At 33.6% G+C, this 27997-nt stretch overlaps 1 long non-coding RNA gene across 1 annotated transcript; it reads right to left on the reverse strand.

The window, feature by feature from the left end:
- Nucleotides 1-2296: 2296 nt before the first annotated feature.
- Nucleotides 2297-27449, reverse strand: LOC132737282 (uncharacterized). Its single transcript, XR_009626715.1, has 2 exons — nucleotides 25835-27449; nucleotides 2297-3291 (listed from the first exon to the last, which is right to left on the reverse strand). It is a non-coding gene; the product is annotated as an uncharacterized LOC132737282 (long non-coding RNA).
- Between the last annotated feature and the right edge of the window lie 548 nt (nucleotides 27450-27997).

Raw genomic sequence — 27997 nt, forward strand, 5'->3', positions numbered from 1 at the left:
AAAGTTTCTTGCTAAAGGAAACAACGGCTTGCCCTTGACAGGGTGCAACAATATATTGATTAATCTGTTTTCTATCCTTTGGGTTTTATCACCATTTATAAATTAGAATAACAGGCAATAACTGCAAAAACTAAGAAATTACATTAGGAAGGCATTATATTGACTTAAATTAAGGAGACCTCAGTCCGTCAAATACTAACATTATTTTGTATTAACAATTCCCACGTAACTCAAAGATCTTTCAATGATTTTATGACTTTCCAATTTGACAGTCATGCTTCTGCTGAATAAATTCTTAACATCTACTAAAGTAACATTTTCTTGAGTCAAATAAATGTTCGGTCTACAAACACCAGAACAAGTAATAAGTTTTTTAGTGTCTGGTAAAAATAATTTTGTCTGAAAATCTATGTCTGTTTTATCTAGATTATTTTTCAACAAAACATTATTTTCAAAATGCGAACATAAAACTGACCGCTGTAATTTAAATGTAAAACAACGACATTCATGGCATTACAAGGTCGCCGTATAAAAATATCATTAACCTCTATAGATATAGGGTAGGGTCAATATCATTTAAGGAACAAATGTTATATGGTAGATGTAATGACTGTCTTTTACAATCTTGCTGGGATATACATGTTTATTACATGTTTTTCGGTGGTTTATAGAAATATATCAGTGATATAAAACTGGTAATTTCACTGTTTTGAATTAAAGCCCCTTACGTTGTTTCAGTGAAATACCAGCGTGCACAGTACTGAGTACCAACTTAATGACGTGACGTCGTAAATGACGCGCTTTTCATTCAGTATTAGGTTTAAATGTCTTTTTAAAATGTTTCTTTGCATGTAATAAAAAGAAAATTTGTTAGTTTAGTGTAAGATCGAAATTTTCACGTTGTTCACACTAAAAGTTTCATATTTCACGAGTGGCGCAGAAAAGTTCCCGTTGCCTGCAAAGATATATACTTATTATTATACATGTCTTCATATATAGATATAGTCATTCCATGACCAATACTGTTTCAAACGGCCTCATTGTAACATATACACACGAAGTACGAAGTATAGAAGTACGTAAAAGCCAACATTTACTTTCAGGCATTTAATCGGATATTTGACAGGTGTAACACTTGGCATTTATCAATTAACAGTAAGCATTAAACAGTCGCTGTAAGCATGAAGCAGTTAAAAGTAAGCAGGAGGCATTTGACATTAAGCAGTTGACAAGTAGGCAGTTGTCAGTAAACAGTAGGCTGTCGTTTATGGAATTCCGTAATTTCAAGATGAAAAATGTTAGAACGCTACACATCTAGAAAATAGCTCAGAACTGTTTAATCTGGATAAAAAAATCGTTATTTATCAATAATACTTTATTTACTTTTAATACTTAATGCTGCAGACGGCACTTATAAATGAATGTCCCGGATTAAACTTCTAAACATATGATTTCACATAAACAATTGATGTTTGATTCTTCACGTAAAAAAGATCAACTATGATAAAAACATATGAATGCAATAATTCTTATGCAAAAATGAGTCTGGTGGCTAAAAATGTACTTGTAAACATTATATAACTTCAACACCACTCTCGGCTAATGTGCTCCCTTGCGTGTAACCCATTTTACACGTGCTTAAGAAGCTGAAACTTTGGGTTTGTTTTAAATAATTTCATTGAGATTTGTCATCGAGGATGTATTAATGTTATTTGATATAATCCCATAGTGGTTTTATATCACAGACGATATATTCCACAAGTGTGACTGTGTGTTTTGTGCAATATCTGCTCTGTTCTACATATCTTCATTGGGATAAGAAACTTACAACATTTGTTTGAAGGCATGTCGACATATATTTTGTCAGTAATGGAGTTTATGAGAATTTCGAAAAGCTATGTCAACCTATTTTGATATCGACAAACCATCTCTGCTTTTTGGTAAATATCACCACATCTTAACATCATTTGCACAGTCGGAAACACCTAATTAGGTGTTCGGAAACTAAACCCCTCCCACCAAACCAAAAACTTAATATCTTTGAAAGAACATTTCGGTAAACACTTTGAAAGGTCAATTGTATTTTTAAAACAAAATTTGGTAGCAGTGCATTTTGTATATGCGTTTTTATCTAACCAGCAGTTATACCAGATAAAAAATTTAGTCAATGCTTGGTTAGCAACGTTTTATATTTTATACACGTGTCACAGGGTGATTTGTTTTGAAATGTTTTGAAAGGAGTTAAAATTTAATAATACAAAAAAACATACACAAAAAACAACAAAAAACAAATCGGTTGAATAATGAAATAAGTTTAAATTTATTAGGAATATGGCCAAGAGGAAAATTTGACTGAAATGCACTTACAAGTATTTATGAAAATTTAAAGATGTAAAGATACGAGACTACTTATATGTCTTTAAAGTGTCTTCAGCATAATACAAATACAGCAAACCTGTAAGTAACTTTACTGATATACATTAACACAGTGATTATGTGTCTCAGATGGAACTCATTTGTACTAAACTTACATATATGACGTTTTCAACCTTGAATATACATATACATATATGTGACTGTTATACTGCTTAATCACTTCGTCAATAGTTAATTATGGCATACAGATTGACAGAATAGTTTGCAGGAAAACATTGAAAGGTGTTCAGACGTCCGGGTTATTGTGTCCCTTTGCATTTTTCTGCCATAAACATATGCCTAACCGATATACTGTCATTTTAAAAGTTATCAATATCATAATTAACAAAAGTAAATGATTATCAAAACGTTTTTTATATTCACTGGTTTTTACTGCCAAGCCAGACAGATACAAGCCTATAAATGTATTCGAATGCGAGTATATATATTAAACTATATGTTATGTAAAATCTTCAAAAGTGTCCGACGGAAGATCAGTTAACTGTTATTAAACGAAATGCAAACTTGTATTGTAAAAAATCAACTCAAGATCAAATTATCATTAGACTGATATACTTTAAATAAAGCCAATATATTTTACTTAATAACGTTTGATTCTAAACATTTGGTTTATAAATAAATCAACGATATAGTTATGCTGATGGGCGGGATTAAGGCCGTTCCAATAGTTCCCGCCATCTTTTATAATAGACATGCCCTGATAGATTCTATATCTCTCCATCAAAACCATGATAAAACACGTCATGTCGCACATGGTCATATATAAATTATCACGGACCACGGCATCAAGCTTCCATAGTGTCTTCATCATCATTACCAAAGCTACCGTGCCAAAGATACACCTACCCTCAACATCTATAAGAAATAAAAAAAAATTCTGATAATAGAGTACTTTCAGAAAGCTTTTAAGATCTATGAAATCGTAGCACTTTTACTGATACGTCATTTAGTACAGTGAATAGAAGTTTGAAACGCATTAATTTAAAAAGGCATAATGGAATATATACTCCTTTTGAGACAGTGTCTGATGTTATAAACAGAGAAATACAAACAAGTGGACAATGCATAGGATATCGAACAATGTGGCGTATGTAGTCAAGGGGAGCGACGTCATGGAAATAATGAGAGCGCTTGGTCCAGATGATCATCGCTTATTGTATACTACGCCAAAGGACCAGATATATGGACGGTTAAGATAAACTTAAACTATAAGGATTTTGTATCCGTGGTGCTGTGAATGTGTATAGTAGAAAAATAATATGGTCTTAAATAACGACCAACACCTTATTGCAAGATACATTTAGACACCTTTAATGAACATTATCAAGTCCCCACCACCCACCCAATACTACGTTGGTACGGAAAACTGCATTGCTTTACTATTGCAGCAATACTTCAGACACGATTCTACAGATCCGTACGGAAGCTTGTATCCCTCGACAACAAGTCGTCAAAATTACGACAAGTACCATGTCATTTTGACAAACGTCATCATGTCGCGATACGGCATCCCGACTTTCATACATTTATATATATGTCGACTGTCGTAATTCTGACGACTTGTTGTGTTCTACAAGTCAAGGGAAACGACTTCATGTCTTCATAGCGGGGGTACATACATGCTTCCGTACATATGATTGCTGGTACTCAAAGCGTTGTAGTTGGAAAAAGCACATCTAACCAACGCATTGAGAAGTGGTGGAGTACATTACAACAAAATGGAATCCATTGGTGGATTATTTTTTTTTTAATACTTACGCGATACATGTGTATTTAATGATCTGGACCTGATACAATGTGAGAACTTAAACTTTTGCTTCCTAGACCGGATTGCACATGAAATAAGGCAACAAACCAGTTCACCTGTTAATTGTGATAAACCTGACACACTGTTTTTGTACCAGGTCTGTATGAAACTTACGACTTCGGCAATGCAGTTAACTTGAGTGACATGCAAAGAACATGTATTTACGCCCAAATATACAAAGGAATTCGTAGAATATAGCACCCTTTCTGAAGCCAGACCTACTATTGAACGCTGATTCAGCTGTGTACCGAGTTGTACGATTTAATTTTGCTTTGACACAACTAAAACTGATTTTTTTCGTGTTATTATATATCATACTAGGTTACTATAGGTTAAGTTTCAAAAAATGATGTCTTAAAATAGTCACTTCATTATATGGTTATTTTGAGATATTGGTTTGTAAATATTGAGCAAATTATATTTTACATCACAATATATCTATGTGCAAATTTGTGACTTTTTACGCATGCTGTATTTCTTTTTGTTTTTGGCATACGTATTACGAGATTCCGAGGAATATATATGATTGTTATTTCCAAAATAATAATTGATCTTTTGTAATAAATGCTGACTTATTTTCTCGTTTTCCTTGTGACTTTTCACTTATAATTTATCACTTTTTACTTATGATTTTTATCTTACATTTATCGCGCTGACAATAAATCAGACGCAATTTAGCTAAATATCAGATACGGCAGCATTTATTTGTTGATGTGTTAGAATCGAAATCTTATGACAAGCTATATGAGCTATATGAGCTTTTGCCATTTGCTGTTACCCTTTGCCTTGGTATAAACCATTAGTTTTACTTGATATTAGATTAATTACATTTAGAAACTAGCCTCATTTTTGCATGAGAATTATTGCATTCATATGTTTTTATGTTGATCTTTTTTATGGAAGAATTAACATCATAGGAGTTTTAATTCGGGACATTCATCTGCAACATTTAGTATTCTTGATAAATAACGATTTTTTTATTCAGATAAAACAGTTCTGGATGTGTTATTACAAATTCTTATTACATTTTACATCTTGAAATAGATCATAGAAGAACCGAAAGTGTGTGTTATTATGCTATAAAATCACTGTTTGACGTTCTATATTTAGACATGTGACGTAATTATTATACACGTGACGTAACCACTAAAAATGTGACGCGCTGACAATAAGTACGGAAACAAATCAGACGCAATTTCGGGGGTAAGAAATCTCTTGAACTGAAATACGCTCAAAACCAAAGTTATATTACCAACTGTGTGTGCAAATGATAATGATTTACACACTTATTGACTAATAAAATACGCTTAAACGTGCCGTAATTAAGCACAAGAAACACACTGGCAGTAACAAAAGTTATCACAAGAACTCCAGGACATATTTTGAGTTATCACAAGAACTCCGTGACATTTGAAAAATCGGGTATAAATTTATTAGCCTAAATGTTTGCATTTGCATATTTGCATATGTTTGCAACTATGCATTACAATTATGTATTTATGTATAGCAACGAAGAAGATCACAAATAAAATAGTCAATATGTACGAATGAGCAAGTAATTTAGAAATTTTACTGAAAACTACCAGATTTTTTTAAAAAGGCGATGAAAAATGGAATAAAAGGTTTTTCTGAAACATTATACAATGTACAATATGTAGGGCAAGCTTAATTATCAAAAGTTTAATTTAGCACCTTAAACTCCCTATCTTAAGGTAAAAATGACCATTTTTCACGTCAGTTCTCCAAGTATATAGAAAAGTTTTCCACAGAAATCCGTAACGTTTTCCAGATACTCCGTGACAGTTATCATAAGAACTCCAAACAAGTTATCATAAGAACTCCATCCTTCGTGTAACACTTCCTCCCCCGTGTATATGTATATATTAAATAAAGTCCACGAAAATTCTAAATCACAAATTCAAAGTCGAAAAAGAGGCATAATTTGATAACAATGCAATACAGAGATTTCTAACTTAAAGCGTGTTCTGAACAAGTGTGTGAAGTTTCAAAGCTGTATGATTTATTGTTTTTGAAATACCATGTTTCATGAGACTTTTATGAGCTACAAATTTCTTTGTCAAAATAATGCCTATATTCTATATAAGATTGGCGAAGAATAAACTACGGGTGAAAACCGATTGAAACTGCCGCAAACAACAATGCGAGACTGATTTGAATTTAAAACTGGAACCCATATAAAAAATAAAGCGTTTGATGTATACGCTGTATGTCAATTTGAGATTATATATCCCTGTGCAATGCAAGCAAAGTATTTTTTATTATCAATTAAAAAGGCTTATATAAAAATAACATTCTGTTTTTGCATATTAAGTCTCCTGGAAACTTACCTCGTCTGATATGACACCAAAAGTTATCTAGGAAATTAGTGGCAGAACGGGATATCTTTCGCAGCATCTTTTAATTTTAGGAATACACCCACAATTTATGTACTTAGAGTACTTTGTTATATAAACACAATTTTCAGATATTTCAAGCGGTAAAATTAATGAAACTTTTATCACTTTTCATCAAACAAAGTATCGACCGTCTTTTGACACCACCTCAATGTCGCAGATTAAAAATGAGTCAGTACTGTAGCAGTGTAACGCACTTTGAGGTCGGACCCCAAAGTGCGTTGGATCCCAAAGTGCGGTGTTACAAATCACTTTGTCAAAACATGTTTATTTTATGTTTACAAAGAGATTCAAGCATAGTATATCTTTAAAAGAAGAATGAAAGAGGCACCTGACCATACAAAAAGAAGAAAGGTGTACAGTATTAATTATAAAACGTCCCCTTTATTCACCGCCGCAGTGTTTGACCCGCCGCAGTGTGTTTTTTTTGTGTAATCGTTCTTAAATGATATAGAGGATATTTGTTTAGTTCAGTGTAAGATCGAGTAGGTATATTTCACGAGTGGAGCGACGAGTGAAATATGAACTTTTCGTGTTCACGAGGTGAAATATATTTTGATCTTTCACTAAACTAAACAAATTTTCTTTTTATTATATGCAAAGAAACATTTAAAAAGACATTTAAGCATAGTACTAAATGAAAAGGGCGCCAAATAATAATACAACGTGACGTCATTTACGACGTCACGCTCTAAGTTGGTTTCCATTATTGTGAACGGTTGTATTTCACTGAAACAACGTACCGGGCTCAAATATTCAAAACTGAAAAAATTAAAAGTTTAAAACAGTGAATTATCAGTTTTTATTTCACTGATATATTTCTATAAACCACCGAAAAGCATGTAATAAATAGAGGATATTTGTTGAAACTATATTTCAATCTTATATGTAAAACAAATAAATTTTCTTTTTATTTAATGCTTTTTAAGTGGTTTTAAGTATCTGATTACTGATTTTGCCGCGTAACGTCGTGCATTCTGCTTTGTGACGTCATCTCATCATGACGTCACGTCATCAATTTTGAAATATAGTTCTGTTAAATTTCTCAAATTTTGTTACATTTTTAACATGATGTATGGTGACATCGACTTTCTATTCCTAAAGAAACAAAATTTACGTATGCCGGCATTTATTTCTGCCTGTTATTCCATTTATTTATGATTTTCTTTTCATCCGCATTCAGATATAGTCCGGCTACAGTGAAAATTATATTTTATAAATTTCACTAGTGGTTTATCGGAATATAATCATCTGATATATTACAATAAAACAACGGAAAGCATGTAATAAAAAGGTATTATCTCTAATTTGATTCATTAGCATATGATATTTGTGTGTATTTCTGCATTAATGATACTGTTAAAGAATTTCAATTTCTCTATCTGGAAAATATAGAAACTAAATAAGTTTCTACCTTTCGCCCTTACCGGGAGGGAGTTTTACATTCAGTGGGATGGTTAGACTCACTATGGTATACTATATCCTGTGAGGTGGCCAGTAGGATTTCTATTACTGTTATAATTGAGAAAATATTTACTTATTACATATTCTTTTTGTAAACAATGTACTTTTTATTATATATCATCAGTATCATATTGATACTTTGTGTTACCATGATCACGTGACGCGATAATTGTATTATTTATCTATTTGCATGGCGATGTACTATGTACATGTCTAAAATAAAACGTATGTTATGTTCTGTTCAACTCTTAAACTCACGAAATGTCACCTGGAAAGTAACTCACAATGTGCAAAGAGGTATTCGTTTTACTTCTCAACCTTACCTCTCGTGAGGGACACTTCAAAATCTGACCGATCGGTTTAATTGCATAACATCACTCAATATACATTGTGAAAGTGTAACCAAGTCGTGTATTTTAAATTACCATTACATTTCACAGCATTACCGTTAAATGACGCAATATCTAAATTCACGTATAACAACTGGTATTAAGTCAGTATTAGCATATGTGAATGATCTGGTGGCTCGCTATTTATGAAATAGAAAAGGATTTAGTTTTAACATAATTCATTTCGAACAAATTCATAATAATAGCAGTAATAATGTACACAATACAAACATGAATTGGTGAAAAAGGACTGGGTCCGAAAGCTGTGCATATTGTTTCTAACATTTAGTAATAATACATGTAATATAAAGCAAAAATATATACACAACTAGAACTCCGCGAGTCGGATGCCTTGTGAACAATATAGTTTAGGCAAAAATGAAATATGAAAATTAACAAAGGGCAATAACTAAAAAATTAAGAAATGCAGAGTACCGGTTCTTGTGCATAGAATATTAAATTTGTGTAATTTCATTACTGAATTATTGCACTCGTTGAATAAAATAATTTTATGCCAGAGGCTCGCATTATATAATTTTATTCAACTCGTGCAATAAATTCAGTATTGAACTTACACTCATTCAATATCCTTTATTTATAACTTTATTTGGCAAGGAAATGTAAACATTATGTCTTTCGTTATTGTAAAAAAGTATGCTGAGGGCGGCTTGCAGATGATAAATATTTCTGCCTTAAATAACATGGTTTAAAGAATAATCTCAAATGCTAGTTGGAAAAGTATTCTTTACTACAAAACAGATATGCAAAAGTTTTTTCACTGCGGAAACCATTACTTTTATTAACTTGCAAAAGAAACAATCTTTTATAATGTTGATGCTTTTGAAACTATTTAATTTTTTTTTTTAAATACGGTTATGAGTGCGAGTGTGAATGCATGTGCCGTCCTTGTGTCTTTGTGTTTTTTGTTGCTGTTATTTTTTTCTTTTCTTTTTTATTTTTTTTTGTAATTGTTGTTTTTCTATACCCGTTCATATGCATGAAAATAAACAATTGTAAAACCACTGTGTAAACCCACAAATGGTTATGTGACGAAGCGAATAAATGGGGTTATCCCATGTGGGGCCTGAAAAAAAAGGTAAAATTAAGCTAATGTTAAATGGTTGATATACGTTTTACTAAGAAAAAATGTACCAGAGATACAAGATATCAATTCGAAATATGTGAAAAAACATTTCTTATCAATGTAATTTGAAAAAGCATCTAACAATACACATAGGAGAAAATAAATATGAATGAAAATTATGTGACAAATCATTTGCTGACGTGATCCACATCCTAATTCTCTTAAATAACAATTTCCCCAAAATTGTTATGGGCATTGGAATTCCTTCTGGATGAGGGTAGTAGTGTTATAAGTTAAATAAGCATGAAAAGAGAGGTAACTCTTCAGTTACATATTGGAAGTATTTGCTATATGGGCTGAGGAGTTGTCACCCCTGTAATTATGTATTAGTTTGTCAGAATGACCATACAGGCAATTTTATGATTTTATGTTTTACAATTTGTAATTGTTATGTATGGAAATAAAAAAAAATAAATAAAAAAAAAATATTCGACTGTGGCGCCGTTATATGTCGCAACGACGCTTAATGTCACACTTGCCGATAAATGTCACAACCGCCGGTCTAAAAACAAGATTGCATTTGAGAAAAATGCTATCCCACGCTTGGTTCAAATTTCATAGCTGTACATCAAAGGACAAGAATGTAGGTCACATCATCAAAATCTAGGTCACCTGATATCAAAATTAAAACTGTGCACATGGTCAAAATTTCATTGCTGTACATCAAAGGACAAGAAAGTAGGTCACTGTCCCCTTGGGCAAGGCAAAATTTTGACCCAAGCGTTTAATTCAAAACAATCTTGATACATGATACCAAACAACATTTCAAGTCAAATATCTAAGCTGTAGCTTTCTCCGATTCAGAAAACATTTGTTTTATTTTCTGTTTTTAACTTAACTTTTTACTATGTGTACATAATGAGAATCACTGCCCCCGGGCTGGGCCAATTTAAACACAAGGAGAATAGGGACATAATTAAAACAACTTTAGTAAAGGACCCATAGATGATATTATATACCAAATATCAAAGCTCTAAGCCTTGTACCTTCAGACAAAAATATTTTTTTAAATTTTTAGAGGTTTAGAGGTTCACTACACAATGTTTCATGCAAAATATCTTAACTCTAGGCTTTGTAAATTTAGAGAAGATGATTTTTTTTAGTTTTTACTATATACATATAAGGAAAACCTATGGCCCCCGGGGTGGGGCTAATTTTGACACTAGAGGCTAAGCCTTGTACCTTCAGACAATAAGATTTTTGATTTTTTACTATATGTATATATTGAAATCAATGACTCCCAGGGCGGAGGCAATTTTGACCCCAGGGCTATAATTTGAACAATCTTGCTAGAGATTTACTACACAATGTTTCACCTCTAGCATTTGTCAATTGCTAGAAGAATTTTTTTAAAGTTTTTACTATAAGTTTTTACTATATACATATAAGGGAAACCAATGACCCCCGGGGCGGGGCCGATTTTACCAGACAATGCCTTATGCAAAATATCTAAGCTCTAGGCCTTTTGGGTCTTTAACAAGAAGGTATTTTAAGTTTTTACTATATGTACATAAAGTGAAAATCAATGACCCCCGGGGCGGGGCCGATTTTGACCCCAGGGCTATAATTTGAACAATCTTGGTAAGGGTCTAACAGATAATGCCTTTTGGGTTTTTACAAGAAGATTTTTTAAATTTATTCTTATAATTCCTTTTGGTTGCCATGGCAACCAGATTTCTGCATGGAATAAAATTCTTTGAACAACTTTAGAAGCCCTTCACCCAAGGATCAATCCTGCCAAGTTTGGTTGAAATTGGACTAGTGGTTTTTCACAAGTTTCACAAGAAGATTTTTTAAGTTCACTATATAATCTATATAACACACACACAAACAAACACGCACGCACGCACGCATACGCACGCACGCACACGCACACGCACACGCACACGCACACACACACACACACACACACACAGAGGTGAATCGCTATACGCTATATAAAAATTGCCGTTAAATGTTGCAATGACTACGTTAAATATCGCACCATTTTCCCTTACCGTTAAATGTCTACCGTTAAATGTCGCAATATCTAAATTCAAGTTAATCAACTTGTATTATGTCAATATCAATGTAATGTAGGTCATCATCTATAAATCAAAGCACAGAAGGCGCTGGATTTGTTTGGGTCTCAGAATGTCAGAAAGGTGAAGGTTGTGAGATTATAAACCAATTTGTTTGTATAGTGTCACCAATGCTGTTTCCAGTGTTATAACTATAGTAGGACTCCAGTCCTCTCGCTTCAAAAGCGAGCGTGTAAACCCCTCGACCACGGGAAGCTATAAGACAACAGCCTGAAGAATACCATATTATTCTAAATTAGAGTTTGTAACCCTTATTAATTTCGATCTATTTTGTTCACGTTAAACCTGTTGTTTAACACTGAAGCAAATAATCATGGAGCTTAATACAACCATGTATATCTATAAGAATAACACAATATTAGAAATCTTTGACCAATCGGGAACAATTTTTTCGTTACGAAAATTAATGCGCCTGTCATTTGACAATCTTTACGCAGTGATCTCCCCTGAAATTTTCGGCGTTAATGTACATATGAAGGGAAGTTACCGCTTCGAGGAGTTTGGACTACTTTCGACATTTGCAAATAAGAACATCAGGCTCTGAAATTTCGCTACCATTATTTGTTTGGTCTGACGACCCAAACAAATAAAAAGGAAAGGATTTTCTGTGATGTACAAAGTAATTGGTTGAAGTCATCTTAGTCGGTATTATAAATTGACGACCACAAGTCATGCCGAAAAAGACCCTTAGTGATAAAACACATTTGTATACGTTTTTTATTTGTTTGGGTAGCGAAATTTCAGAGCCTAATGCTGTTAATTGCAAATGCCTAAAGAAGTCCACTTTTTTGAAGCGGTTACTTCCCTTTATATGTACACTAACGCCGAAAAATTCAGGGGAGATCAATGCGTAAAGATTGTCAAATGACAGGCGCATTTATTTTCAAGCAAAGTAGTTCCGATTTCTAATATTGTTTCATTCTTTATAGATATACATGCTAACAGTAAGCTTCATGATTATTTACACCTGTGCTAATCAACAGGTTAAGCGTCGAAATAATAAGAGTTACAAACCCTTTTTTAGAATAATATGGTTTTCTTCAGGCCGTTAACATATAACTTCACCGTGGCCGAGTGGTTTGCACGCTCGCTTATGAATCGAGAGGTCTGAAGTTCGAATCCCAGTTGAGGCAACTCATTTTTTTTTTAAAAATTTAAGTCAAATAAACATTGAATTGACTATCAGTGTTTTGCAATTAGTTTTATAGCCAATTTACTACAGTTAAAACACTGGAAAGCATTGGTGGCACTATACGGTTTATAATCTCACAACCTTCGCCTTTCTGACATTCTGAGACCCAAACAAATTCTGTGCTTTGATGTATACATTGTTGCATTGTATACAGAGTTATAAGCTATATCTCCGCAATCGTTACACGTTAAGTCGTTACCGAACAACATCCACTCCCGGATAAAAACCGCTATAGAAACTAGTTCTTCATTCTGCAGTAGCGTTACATTCCGACTACACATCATTAAAATATTGTTTGAAAAGTTGTTTTAATGCTTTGAAAGTTCCAAATCGTTCATTTTCATGAAATAATAGACTCTACATTCCTTTAAAGAAAACAAAAAGTAACAGTTCATTGATAAAATCGTAGTTTATTCCTACGCGTTAAACTTTGCATATACGCATGCGCTTGCTAGCATGAATGAAATATAGTAAAGTCGTCAGAATTATATAAATGGGACGAAACATCTCAGATAGATATTTAATCAAATAAAATTCCTGATTTACATTTATGCAATAAAATTGGCCAAAATGAGTATGGAGCTCCGTAACAAAATTATATAAAATATAGTCGTAATTAAAACTTAGTGCTCGCCAATTTTTTTAAGCCAATCACCGACGAGGATTTTTCAAATTTTCAGGTTTCAAATCTTAATAGAACAGATTTTATATAAACTGGACGTTTTATATTATAAAACGCAAGTGGGCGGAGCTAAGTTTCGAAGAGCGCTAAAGTGAAATATACGCATGTGCAGAGATCTTGAAGTTTACTCTATCATGTTTTTCCGTACACGCACATGTATATCGTCACTACGGCATAGAATTAAAAAAAGAGGTTCATTGAAATGAAAACAGGCAAAATAACAGTAAAAATGTTTTATTACTTACGGAACCAGTATCATTTTATAATTTCCAAATAAAAAGTTAACTTTATTCCAACAAAGTATGTATGTAACATTTCTTACTTTTATGTAAATATTACAGCCCGTGCCGCTGCAAAACCGAAAGTAGCGTGTTTTTATGAATTTTACATTTATTTTGACAATATACTGCCATTTGTCCGAAGATGATATGTATATGAACATAATAAATATGTATGCTGCATATATAATCAAGCTACAGGTTCATTTCAGCCCGAAAAATATGTCGAGGTGACGGGCGAGGCAAGACATGTCGACTTTTTGTAGCTTATTGTGAAGTTGCAGTACTAACATTCTAGTGTTCCGTGGTCATACTTCCTTTTCTTATTACAATGAATTTTTACTGCATTTTTATCCATCGCTGATTTGTTTTTAGCAGAGAATGACCTGTGTATGTTCAAAGAGGGTACCGTTTGAGAATATTTCGCAAAGAGGGTACCGATATGGATATGCACCGTGATATTGTCTGATGTACCTAGACAGAATGCGGGAATAAGCTATGCAAAACACGTGACCCGAAAATGTGTACCGCTACCTCTTCCAAATATGGTTATACACATTTAGGCTATCGTGTGACGTCACGCAGTGTGTTGGGCGGAAAAAAATGGGCGGAGCACTCATATTGGATGTTCTTCGTAAATAAGAAAGCTACAGTCGCTTCGCAAGCTCCGCTCCTTTTTAGCTTTCTTATTTACGAAGAACACCCAATATGCACTCTAACCTATACATATTATTTTTTATGCCACCGCAGCATCTGCGATGCGGTGGCATATAGCGATTCACCTGTGTGTGTGTTTGTTTGTGTGTGTGTGTGTTATATAGATTATATAGTGAACTTCAAAAATCTTCTTGTTAAAAACCACTAGTCCAATTTAAACCAAACTTGGCAGGATTGATCCTTAGGTGAGGGGCTTCTAAAGTTGTTCAAAGAATTTCATTACATGCAGAAATCTTGTTGCCATGGCAACCAAAAGGAATTATAAGAATAAATTTAAAAAATCTTCTTGTAAAGACCCAAAAGGTCTAGAGCTTAGATATTTTGCATAAAGCATTGTCTGGTAGACCTCTACCAAGATTGTTCAAATTATAGCCCTGGGGTCAAAATCGGCCCAGCCCCGGGGGTCATTGATTTTCACTATATGTACATATAGTAAAAACTTAAAATACCTTCATGTAAAGACGCAAAAGGCTTAGAGCTTAGATATTTTGCATAAGGCATTGTCTGGTAGACCCTTACCAAGATTGTTCAAATGATAGCCCTGGGGTCAAAATTGGCCCCGCCCTGGGGGTCATTGATTTTCACTATATGTACATATAGTGTTCATTGATTTTCACTATATGTACATATAGTAAAAACTTAAAATACCTTCTTGTAAAGACCCAAAAGGCCTAGAGCTTAGATATTTTGCATAAGGCATTGTCTGGTAGACCTCTACCCAGATTGTTCAAATTATAGCCCTGGGGTGAAAATCGGCCCGCCCTGGGGGTCATTGGTTTTCCTTATATGTATATAGTAAGAACATATAGTAAAAACTTTAAAAAAAAAATTCTAGCAATTGAGACAAATGCTAGAGGTTACATTATTTTGCATGAAACATTGTGTAGTGAACCTCTAGCAAGATTGTTCAAATTATAGCCTGGGGTCAAAATTGCCCCCGCCCCGGGGTCATTGATTTTCAATATATACATATAGTAAAAAATCTTATTGTCTGAAGGTACAAGACTTAGAGCTTTAATATTTGTTAAATGATATCATCTATAGGTACTCTTCCAAAGTTGTTCAAATTTTTCCCTTGGTGGCAAAATTGGCCCTGCCGGGGGGCAGTGATTCTCATTATGTACACATAGTAAAAACAGAAAAATAAAAACAAATGTTTTCTGAATGGGAGAAAGCTACAGCTTAGATATTTGACTTGAAATGTTGTTTGGTGGACCTGTATCAAGATTGTTTTGAATTAAACCCTTGGGTCAAAATTTTGCCTTGCCCAAGGGGAAAGTGACCTACTTTCTTGTCCTTTGATGTACAGCAATGGAATTTTGACCATGTGCACATTTTAAGTTGTAAAATTGAACTTTGATATCAGGTGACCTAGATTTTGATGATGTGACCTACTTTCTTGTCCTTTGATGTACAGCTATGAAATTTGAACCATGTACACAGATTAAGATGTAAAGTGAACTTTGATATCAGCTGACCTAGATTTTGACAAAGTGTCTTACTGTGTTGTCCTTTGATGTAGTCATGAAATTTAGGCTGTGTGAAATATGACCTTCACCACCAAATTCACCAGACTCAAGTGCATTGATATATTCCTACTTTGATCTTTTATTGGATTAACAATAGATTTAACCACTAATCTGATAATAAGAATTAGATAGGTCAGGGATCTATGCATTATGACAATCTTCAATTGTATAGAAATAAAACAAATCTGTTCCTACTCTACTATTTAGTGTTGTATTAATGCGGTGGCATAGCATTTTTCTCAAATGCAATCTTGTTTTTCCAACCTTTTAAATGAATAAGTATTACTTTTTTTGTTAGCAATGGCAAATGTCAGTGATATTATTTTTATAAATACAGTATGAACATGGAAAAGCCAAAAAAAACAACATTTTACTGGCGATGAAATGGACATTTTTAAAATAAGAACTATTAAATACATTTTTCAACCGTCTAAATGAATGATTATAACATTATATTTGTTAGCAATGTAAAAAATCAGTAATATTTTTGAAATAAACATTGTTTGAAAGTGGTATTCGGCTATGTGCCTATGTCAAAAACGTAGAAAAGGAGCCACCGCCGGGCGGGGACAACGCTCGACTTTTTACTTTCTCTAAAAGCAATTGAACAAAATCTTTAAATATACTAATTTATATATATATATAAATAGGAACACGCAATTCTATGAATAGAAAATTCTATAAATAGAAACACGCAATTCTGTAAATAGAAACACGCAATTCTATAAATAGAAAATTCTATAAATAGATACACGTGGTGTTGACACATGGTGACACGTGGTGGTGGTGACACGTGATGGGGTGGTGTCACGTGTTGACACGTTGTGCTATCACGTGGTGATGACACGTGGTGGTGACATGTGGTGACAGTCACGTGGTGGTGACATGTGGTAACACGTGGTGGCGACATGTGTTGACACGTGGTGGTGTCATGTGGTGGTGATATATATATATATATATATATATATATATATCACACACACACACACACACACACACACACACACACACACACACACACACACACACACACACACACACACACACACACACACACACACACACGCACACGCACACACCGATAAATATATATGGTCATTTAATGCACAAATCTGAGAAAATTCAGTAATTTAACCTTCAAGGTCAAGGTCATTAAAGAGTCCAAGTATTTGATAAATAACAAGGTCCTGTCCTTAAGTATGTTCTGTTACAATATGAAGTTGATCCCTTCAATAATAGCAAAGTTACAGCCAGTTACAGCCAAAACAATGAAAATTTCAATAATTTGAACTTCATTCAAGGTCATTAACGAGTGAAGGTCAAGGTCTGTCTAATTATTTTTAAGGGTTATCCTTGAAGATTATTATGTTTAAGTTTGAAGACAATCCATTCAAAAATATCAAAGTTACAGCCAATAATAGCCAAAAAAATGAATATTTCAATAATTTGACCTTCAAAGTCAAGGTCATTTATGAGTGAAGGTCAAGGTCTGTCTGGTTATTTTTAAGGGATATCCTTGAAGATTATTATGTTCAAGTTTGAAGACAATCCATTAAAAAATAACAGTTACAGCCAATAACAGCATGAACAAGCAACATTTGGACTTTTAACCTTGAAGGTCAAGGTCATTTATGGGTGAAGGTTCTACTGCCAAGGGTTGTTGTGGCCAAGTATGAAGACAATACACCAAGAAATAAAAAAAGTTATGATCCAGGTACAAGTTTGCGGACAGCACGGCAACGCCGCCGCGACTATAGAAATACCTCTACTTAAAAAAAAGTCGAGCTAAAAAATAAAAAAAATAATAATAAAAACATTTTACTTGCGATAAAATAGATATATTTAAAAAGTGTTGCTTCATACATTTTTCAACCGTTTAAATGAAGGAATTCCTTAAAAATGAATAAGTATTACATATGAAAAACATGTGTTTTTCGGCTATGTAACAGTCAGCGTAAAAACATGGGAAAGCCGAAAACCACATTGGACGCGCGATAAGAAAGGCATATGAATAAAAATACCCATAAAATTAGACTTTTTAATCGTTTAAATAATTAACTTTTTACTTTTTATTTGTTTATAGTAAAAAATAATCTAGCAGTCGTTTTATATTTATATGCTATATGAACTTGCTTAGTTTCAATAGAGTAAAAGAACATATATAGAAAAGCAATAATTTATTGCTGATATTAATGGCTACACATCATCTAAATCATAACCCAGTATTCATTTTTATTATCTTATTATTTACTCATAGGTTGGTTCAGGGTGAGCTTTTAGATTGTTGAATGTCGGTCATCCATCTTATGTCAACTGTAGTCTGTCCACATTTAGCATCGTCGGATAGTCCCACGGCAGAACCATTTACATTTATCAGTTGTTAATCAACCATGTGTATCCGACGATGACATTTAGTTGTTTAACACTCTGCTGGTCATTTAGTTTGTTAACACTCTACTGGTCACACTTTTGCCCCAATTGAAGGGGTCAGTGCAAGATGGTACCTAACGTTATTTAACATTATCTTGAGAAAAAGGTCATTTTATGAAATTTTAGTTTTAATTGAAAATTTTTTAAAATTAATTCAGTAATAAGTAATGTTATTAATAAAACAAGAGCTGTCGGTAGGACAGCACGCTCGACTATTCTAAGTGCTTGATAGTAAAAGAGCCTTGATAACGTAAAATTTAGAGCTTTGATAATGTTAAATTTTCTAAGTTCACAAAAGGGCTAATCTTTTTTTTTTAAATTCATGTTATAGGCCTTAGAGACAGTCTAATTATACATTATTAGCTTGACTATTCGGAAGGTAATGTCACAAGGGTTTTTATTGAGTATAATAATACTAATTACCTATGAATACATAAAATTGACAGAAAAAGGTACAAAGGCTTGTTATTAACATGTTTTATCAAGTAAATCTCTGCTTTATTATTATGAATGCATATAATTGTCCCAAAAAAGGCACAAACCCTTCAATAATTATAGAGATAACAGCTTACAAGCAAAACTTTACCATGAATTTCTAAGTTGAAAAAGGGGAGAAAAAATCAGCCTAAATGAAAGATAGAATTATGGATCTTTTGTCAGTGACCTACAATTATGCCCCTAAATGCATATGTGAAGTTTTAAATAAATATCTTTAATAGTTATTGAGATATGTAAAACTTGCATGTAAACATTAACCAAGAGACTAAAGTAGAAAAGGGGATATGAATCAGCCTTAATGCAGGATAGAGTTATGGAACTTGATCAGTAACATACAATTATGACCCTCAAATTATGACCCTAAGTACATGTGTAAAGTTTCAAGTAAATATCTTTGAAGACCTTTAACCTTTAACCAAACTTTTCTAAGTTTCAAATTTAAGGGGCAAATAGTTCTGCAAATATTGCAGGCAGAGTTATGCAATTTTGCAAACTGATGTACATTGTTACTATAAAAAGTATTTTAAATTTCAACTGAATATCTCAAGCAATAATTGAGATATTTGACTTTACAAAAAAAAAAACTTTAACCAAAATTTCTAAGTTAAAAGGGGCATAATTCTGTCAATATTGTAGGCAGAGTTATCCAACTTGTCAATCTGATGTACCTTGTTACTATAAATAAGTATTGTAAGTTTCAATTGAATATCTCAAGAAATAATTGAGATATTTGACTTTACAAAAAACTTTAACCAACGCAGACGCCGACGCGGACGCTGACGCCGACGCCGGGGCGACTACAATAGCTCTCATATTCTTCGAATAGTCGAGCTAACAAGAGCAATCAGTGATCACATTGTGTCGCCTCATGATGGCCAATTTCATGTTGGGGCAAGTTTTGTGACAGACGGACATACAGACGGACAGTGCACAACTAGACTTGGTACTGATCATTCCTGTAAAGTTTGGATAAAATTGCACCAGTAGTTTATGAGAGGAGTAGTCCGGACAAGCTTTTGTGTATCTGGCAACACACAGAAAAAAACACCTTTTTATCAAAGGGCCATAACTCGGTCAAAAATCATTCAACCGGAAAACCCGTGCAATATGCGCAAGGACTTGAGCTACAGATCAATCCTGTAAAGTTTCATTGAAATTGCATTAGTGGTATAAGAGAAGTAGTCCGGACAAACTTAAAAAATAACAAGAGCCACCGCCGGGCGGGGGCAACGCTCGACTTTTAACTTTTTCTAAACGCAAACATAGAAAGGTTTGAACATATCTTAACGTTTCCTTTATCTATTTTGTATATCTATTTCATATATCTATTTCATATATATATATGAATAGAAACACGCAATTCTATAAATAGAAACACGCAATTTTATAAATAGAAACACGCAATTCAATAAATAGAAAGACGTAATTCTATAAATAGAAACACGCAATTCTATAAATAGAAACACGCAATTCTATAAATAGTAACAAGCAATTCTATAAATAGTAACATGCAATTCTATAAATAGAAACGCAATTCTATAAATAGTAACACGCAATTCTATAAATAGTAACTCACAATTCTATAAATAGAAACGCAATTCTATAAATAGTAACACGCAATTCTATAAATAGTAACACACAATTCTAAAAATAGAAACGCAATTCTAAAATAGAAACTCCCAATTTCTATAAATAGTAACACGCAATTTCTAAAATATAAACACGCAATTCTAAAAATAAAAAACACGCAATTCTAAAAATAGTAACACGCAATTATACAAATAGAAACACGCAATTCTAAAAATAGAAACACGCAATTCTATAAATAGAAACACGCAATTCTATAAATAGTAACACGCAATTCTATAAATAGTAACACACAATTCTAAAAATAGAAACGCAATTCTAAAAATAGAAACTCCCAATTTCTATAAATAGTAACACGCAATTTCTAAAAATATAAACACGCAATTCTAAAAATAGAAACACGCAATTCTAAAAATAGTAACACGCAATTATACAAATAGAAACACGCAATTCTACAAATAGAAACACGCAATTCTAAAAATAGAAACACACAATATACGTTGTTTGTTGTTGTTGTTGTTGATGATGATGATGATGATGATATATATATATATATATATATATATATATATATATATATATATATATATATATATATATATATATATATATATATATATATATATATATATACACACCAATAAATATATAATTATGGTCATTTAATGCACAAATCTGAGAAAATTCAGTAATTTAACCTTCAAGGTCAAGGTCATTAAAGAGCCCAAGCAAATTTGGGTTTGATAAACACTTAAGAATGTTCTGTTATAATATGAAGTTGATCCCTTCAATAATAGCAAAGTTATAGTCAGTTACAGCCAAAACAATGAAAATTTCAATAATTGACCTTCAAAGACAATGTCATTAATGAGTGAAGGTCAAGGTCTGTCGGGTTATTTTTAAGACTTATCCTTGAAGATCATTATGTTTCAAGTTTCAAGACAATCCATTCAAAAAAATAACAAAGTTACAGCCAATAATAGCCCAAAAAAATGAATATTTCAATAATTTGACATTCAAAGTCAAGGTCATTTATGAGTGAAGGTCAAGGTCTGTCTGGTTATTTTTAAGTGATATCCCTGAAGATTATTATGTTCAAGTTTGAAGGCAATCCATTCATAAATAACAAAGTTACAGCCAATAATAGCAAAAAAAATGAAAATTTCAATAATTTGACCTTCAAAGTCAAGGTCATTTATGAGTGAAGGTCAAGGTCTGTCTGGTTATTTTTAAGAGATATCCTTTGAAAATTATTATGTTCAAGTTTGAAGACAATCCATTCAAAAATAACAAAGTTACAGCCAATAACAGCATGAACAAGCAAAATTTGGACTTTTAACCTTGAAGGTCAAGGTCATTTATGGATGAAGGTCAAGGTTAGTGTGGTCTACTGAAAGGTCTTGTCCCAAGGGTTGTTGTGGCCAAGTATGAAGACAATACACCAAGAAATAAAAAAGTTATGATCCAGGTACAAGTTTGCGGACGGCAACGGCAATGGCAACGGCAACGCCGCCGCGACTATAACAATACCTCTACTTTTTTTTTCAAAAAAAAAAGCCGAGCTAAAAATTATTAAAGGGCCATAACTCTTACAAAAATCATTGAACCGGAAAATGCTGACAATATGCACAACTAGACTTGGTACTGATCATTCCTGTAAAGTTTGGATGAAAATTGCACCAGTAGTTTATGAGGAGTAGTCCGGACAAGTTTTTGTGACGGACGGACGGACTGACAGACAGACGGACAGACAGACAACGGAGAAGTGATCCCTATATGTGGCCACTACTCCGTAGAGGCGACACAAAAAACATTTGAAACCAAAGTTGTATGTTTTACGCAATTTTAAACCATTTTATTTGTAGAAAAGTTATATTTATCAAATGTGCTTTATGCAAAAACTGTTCTAAATCCTATGGAGTTAGGACCTTTGAAAACTTTTAAAAACAATTGCATAAAGTATTTGAGCTTAAAATTTTACATATCTTTCAACTTTTCAATCAACTAAAAGGTTATCATATAACCCCTAATGTATATGTATTCGTATTCGTATATGCAGATTAATATTAAGCTTAAAAAAACTTGTATCAAACAAATCATCAATTGTATATTTTGTATTTGTTACACATTCTTTAGTTGATAAATTGCATGAATATTATTTGATTGATTAATTAATCGATTAATTTGACTGACTACAGGAAACGAAAACAGTAGAGTTTTAAACATAAATCGATTACAAAATATAGACAATTGTTAACACCTGTAGAGTTTCAAACATGCAAAGTCATCACCAAGAGGATCGCATCCATCCAAACGCACACGAATCTACATATACTCGGTTCCAAAAAGAAAGTGTGCACTTTTTTAATGTTGAATATTTAGAAAATTAGCAGACGTTTCTTTTTCAAATTTGGCATAGTTAGTCCTAAGTACACAATACATCGATCCAATATAAAAACCATCCCGTGCTGGCACGGAATTTTTTCGCTTTATATGGCAATACATAATACAGCATGATTTGCACGTGCTGTCCGAGGCGAAGGTACATGTCACAGGAAATAAATGTGTATAGACATAATCCTTATACCCGCTACATAGGGAAAAACACATTTAATTTCACAGCGCTTGTCACTTAACATGCCCAGACTGAACCAAAATCAGCGAATTCAAGCATTAACGATGCTTGCTCGTGGCGACAAACGGCTCCAACGTCAGTAGAGCATTCGGTTGTCACAGAAACACAATATTTCGGTTGCGCCAGCGTTTCCAGCAAACAGGTGGGTAGCAGATCGTCGTAATCCCGGTAGACCGAGGGTTACAAACCCTCGAACGGTTCATTACGTTGACGCACCTTCGACATCGTTTTCAAACGGCGACAAGTTCTGCAAGGCAGTATGGTATCAGCAAACAGACAGTGTTGCGCCGCCTCAGGCAAGCCCGGCAACCCATTCGGCCAAGGAGGCCCTATGTGGGACAAGTGCTTACAGCACGTCATCGGGCTGCCCGTTTGCAGTGGGCACAACGGCATTTTCGTTGGGGGCGACAGCAGTGGGCTCGGGTTCTATTCTCAGATGAGTCTAGGTTTAACCTTAGTCATCATGACGGTCGAATTCGAGTTTTTAGAAGAAGAGGGGAACGTTTTGCTGATAATTGTCTCGTTGAGAGGGACAGATTTGGAGGTGGGAGTGTTATGGTATGGGGTGGCATTATGGGCAGAAGGAAAACAAATCTCATTGTTGTGCAAGGTAATCTCAATGCTCAATTCTGCAGCCGGAAACTGTTCCTTTCCTTCAAAGGCCTGCAATATTGATGCATGATAATGCAAGGCCTCATGTTGCAAGGATATGTCGGCAGTTTCTAAACAGAAATAACGTTAACGTACCACCCTGGCCTGCCGTGTCACCGGATATGCATCCGATTGAACACATCTGAGACTATCTGGGTAGAAAGGTTCGAGCTAGAGGGAACGTACACAACCTTAGGGATCTGGAAAACGCCTTAATTCAAGAATGGAATAACATTTCCAACGACGTTATCAGACGTTACGTAAGGTCAATGCGAGGTCGCCTTGCTGCTTGCATCAATAGTCGAGGTGGCCACACTCGATACTGACTATACAGTTAACGTCGAATTTCCAATTTCAGCAGAATGAAATGATGAATTGTGGAAATTGCTAATTTCAGAGTAATCTTGCAACTTTCATTTTCGGACCTAGTCTATTCTCGAGACAAAATCATATCCTAATGACACCGGTATTTAAAGATTTAAGTCACGATTATAATGTACATGTTTTGATCTTGATTTTGGTACCAAAAACGTAGACATTAAGTATAATGGGCAATGGAAAATCGCCGAAAACAAAGTGCACACTTTTTTTTTGGAACCTAGTATATAAATCATGGTCACGGAATCAGAATGTGCCTGATACATGTCAACAGAAACGAACTCAAACATTTTTACACCAGGATGATAATGATGAATGGCCCCCCTTAGTTTCCATACTCATATGGATACAGTATCACGTGATTCTAACCCTTCAATAAGGACAATAATACCAGACAATAACCAGTTTATTCATGGTGCTAACACAACGGCACAAAATAACCACCAACAAGACATACTGAGGTACAACACTCCTGACACAACTGATCAACATGTTTCCCAGAGTCAAAACACGCACTCTACAACAGATCATTTACGTGAAAGTAATATAGTGCAAAATTGCGAGAGTGGCGGATACCCGATTACAGAAGCAATAATGACAATTAATTTTCCAGACTGAAATATTGAAACAATGTCAAACACATCCGCAGTAAAAACCCTAGTCCAACTAATTAGACTTGTCAAAGAGACACCGAGATAATTTTGGACGGGCGCTGTCTTTTTCCAGTTTGACAGTAATAAAAAAAAGTCTGTAAAATGGGTCAAACCGTTCACGCCAAATTAATTAGGCTATAAAAACCCATAAGACAGAAAAAACTGTCATTACAAAGTTGCAGTATTTAACGACAGAATTATTGAACTCACAGACAGATGATAGAAGCACTTACAAACTTGCTTGCATGATTTCAGTCGGCCATTTTCCATAGCCATGTAAGATAACTCCCTGTTTCCCTGTCTAAAATTCCACCAAATTATTCCCCTTTCAAATGAACTCAAAGAAGGGACATTTTAAAAAGACTTTGTATTCAATTATTCGATTTTTTGTTCAGAAATGGACAATTTTTTCTTTACCTTTGTTTAATTTGCTTTCTATCTATATATGGTTCCTATGGTAAACATATGAGTTTTGATGGTAAACAAATGAATTTTCTGAACCGAAAGTAATCTAACACACAGCGTTGCTGTCATCACATGTAAACAATACATTAAATCGGTAAGAATATTGAGATATTTGTTTGACTATCAATTTCAAATGGAAAATATTAATATGGAAAACAGCTATGTGTAGTTTATGTGTATTGTTTTAATGTGTTTGTCTGATATTTTAGTTGTAAAAGCCATGTACACTTAGTGTCGCTTCATAGCAACCGAGTTTAAAACGGTCGCTTCATAGCAACCGAGTTTAAAACGTGAGCGGTAACTGTACGAGATATGGCAAAGCGCATGCTCGCGCACTGACTTCCGCTCTATCGAAATACTGCATATACGTATAGCGAAAGTTCGTAAGTGAGAAGTACACCTACCTTGCTTCATGATAACAGTAGTCCCAAAATCTTAAATCCATCAAGTACCTTAGAATATGACAGGTCAACAACACACTCAACACAAAATGAAAACACAGTACGAAAAGGTGTGTCACATGTTTCCCGGACACAAGTAATCGAAGTATGTCTAGAAATAGAAACGGGGGTTCACCTGCGTCTAAAAATAGATCAACAGGTAAATCCATCGCTGACCCACTTACACCGAAAGCGCATAAAGGCAATAACTAGGATATGTCGGGGAAGGTACAAATTCGTATTGCATTATTGAATATAAATGGTTTGGTAACAAATGAACTAATAAACTGGAATCTGAAGAGTTAAAATCAACTTTTGATAATAATGACATAATTTTATTAACTGAACCATGGACAAATGAGTTTTCGGAATTAAACGTGAAAGGTTTTGAATATTTTGTATTGAACAGAACTATGATTAAAAATCGTGTTAGCGTAATTCTGGAGATATAATTTTGTACATTAGAAATAAACTGTTCTCCCCAGATATGCCTGTGTATCAAAGTAAAGATGACATCTTATGGATCAAGATAAAGTCATGTACGTTGAATACCATTGAAGATCTCTACATTGGTTTATGTTATGTCATACCTAGTCCAACTAATTAGACATGTCAAAGAGACACCGAGATAATTTTGGACGGGCGCTGTCTTTTTTCAAAGTCCAACTTATGCACGGACGCTTCCCAATTAGAAGTTGTTGGGAGTGAAAACTAGAAAAGTTTAAAAGAAATGGCCTACTTTTCCTGAAAGAGAACCGTTTTTATGTAAGGTTCCAAATTATCATACTTCAAAGTCGAACAGAAGTCTAAATATTCCACTTTATTTTTTTAAATCGTTGAAAATTATTGAAAGCGGCCGTATTGGAAATATAGGAGGAATGACGCAAGCGGTGTCATGGTAAAATTGTAACATTTTCATGGTGTAACACAGGTATCGGTGGCAATCGATTGTATACGCAAGCCTTATAATACAATTTGTTCCTGCGGTCTCCATTCCCTGCGGTCTGGAGACCGCAGGGTATTGGTACGCGTTTAACTTTTGAGGCATGGAGGAGCACGTGACCTGTTTTCGGTACATGGAGGAGCATGTGATCTGTAAACCGTACATGATTGGTTAATTGACCTTTTCGAAAACCTAGCTAAATACCGTTTGCCGGTACGTTACGGATTTACCTGTAGGGAATTAGTCCGAATTACAGCTTATCAAGAACAAAAAACTATTACGTGATATTTCTAATTTTCTATAATTATTTTACCGTTTAAGGTGGACAATTTAAATAAAGGAGTGTTTGAAAATTATCAATATTTCTTTAATATGTATCTCAAATTTTACAAACAATGAATTGTTTATACTGAAAATTTACAGAATTAAAATATTCGTAGGGGCATCTGCCATAATAAATAGAGATATTTTCTGCGTAAACTTGTGTGTTTACTTTATTAAAATTTTGCTCGGAATTATTCATAAAATGGTAGGCCTATTTAATCATTTTCTTAAAAAGAAATAATTGTTTAATGTTCGACCTTCTCCGGTCTTCAACGGTCACCACTTTCCAAAGTCCTTCTTCTATATTCAATTGTCAACTATATTCTTGATACAAACGTTTATTTATCCCAAAAAAAAAAAAAAAAAAAAAAAAAAATTGTAAATAGTTAAATGTCATTAAAATGTTCACCGCAGGAAACCATTTTACTTGTTTATGTTATTGATGTGAATGATTGCAGGATAACTCTTATATTCACACACGAATATTTCAGCATTAAAAATAAAATGTATAAAGGAAATTCTGATAACCTTACTTAGAAATTAAATAGTTTATGATGTCCGACGTCAGATCATACTGCATTTAAGTCTGTTTAAATAAAATTGTCAAATTAGAAATTATAAAGTTGGATTTTTTAACATCTGTGATCATTAGGTGAAATTTCTGAACTGCCTTTGATTTCCCACATACGAAAATACAATGAAATTGTAGGTACATCTTAATGAATTACAATTATACTATACATGATGAAGCAAAGAAGAATTTCAATTTGTATTACACTCTATATCAATTTCTAGTGTATTATCTTAAAAACAAAATTGAGGACAGTTGTGTAGGGGAAGAAGTTCAAAACAAACAAAAA

This window comes from Ruditapes philippinarum, unplaced genomic scaffold (genome assembly GCF_026571515.1).
Source record: "Ruditapes philippinarum isolate M1 unplaced genomic scaffold, ASM2657151v2 ctg4301_1_1_1_1, whole genome shotgun sequence".
Taxonomy (NCBI): domain Eukaryota; kingdom Metazoa; phylum Mollusca; class Bivalvia; order Venerida; family Veneridae; genus Ruditapes; species Ruditapes philippinarum.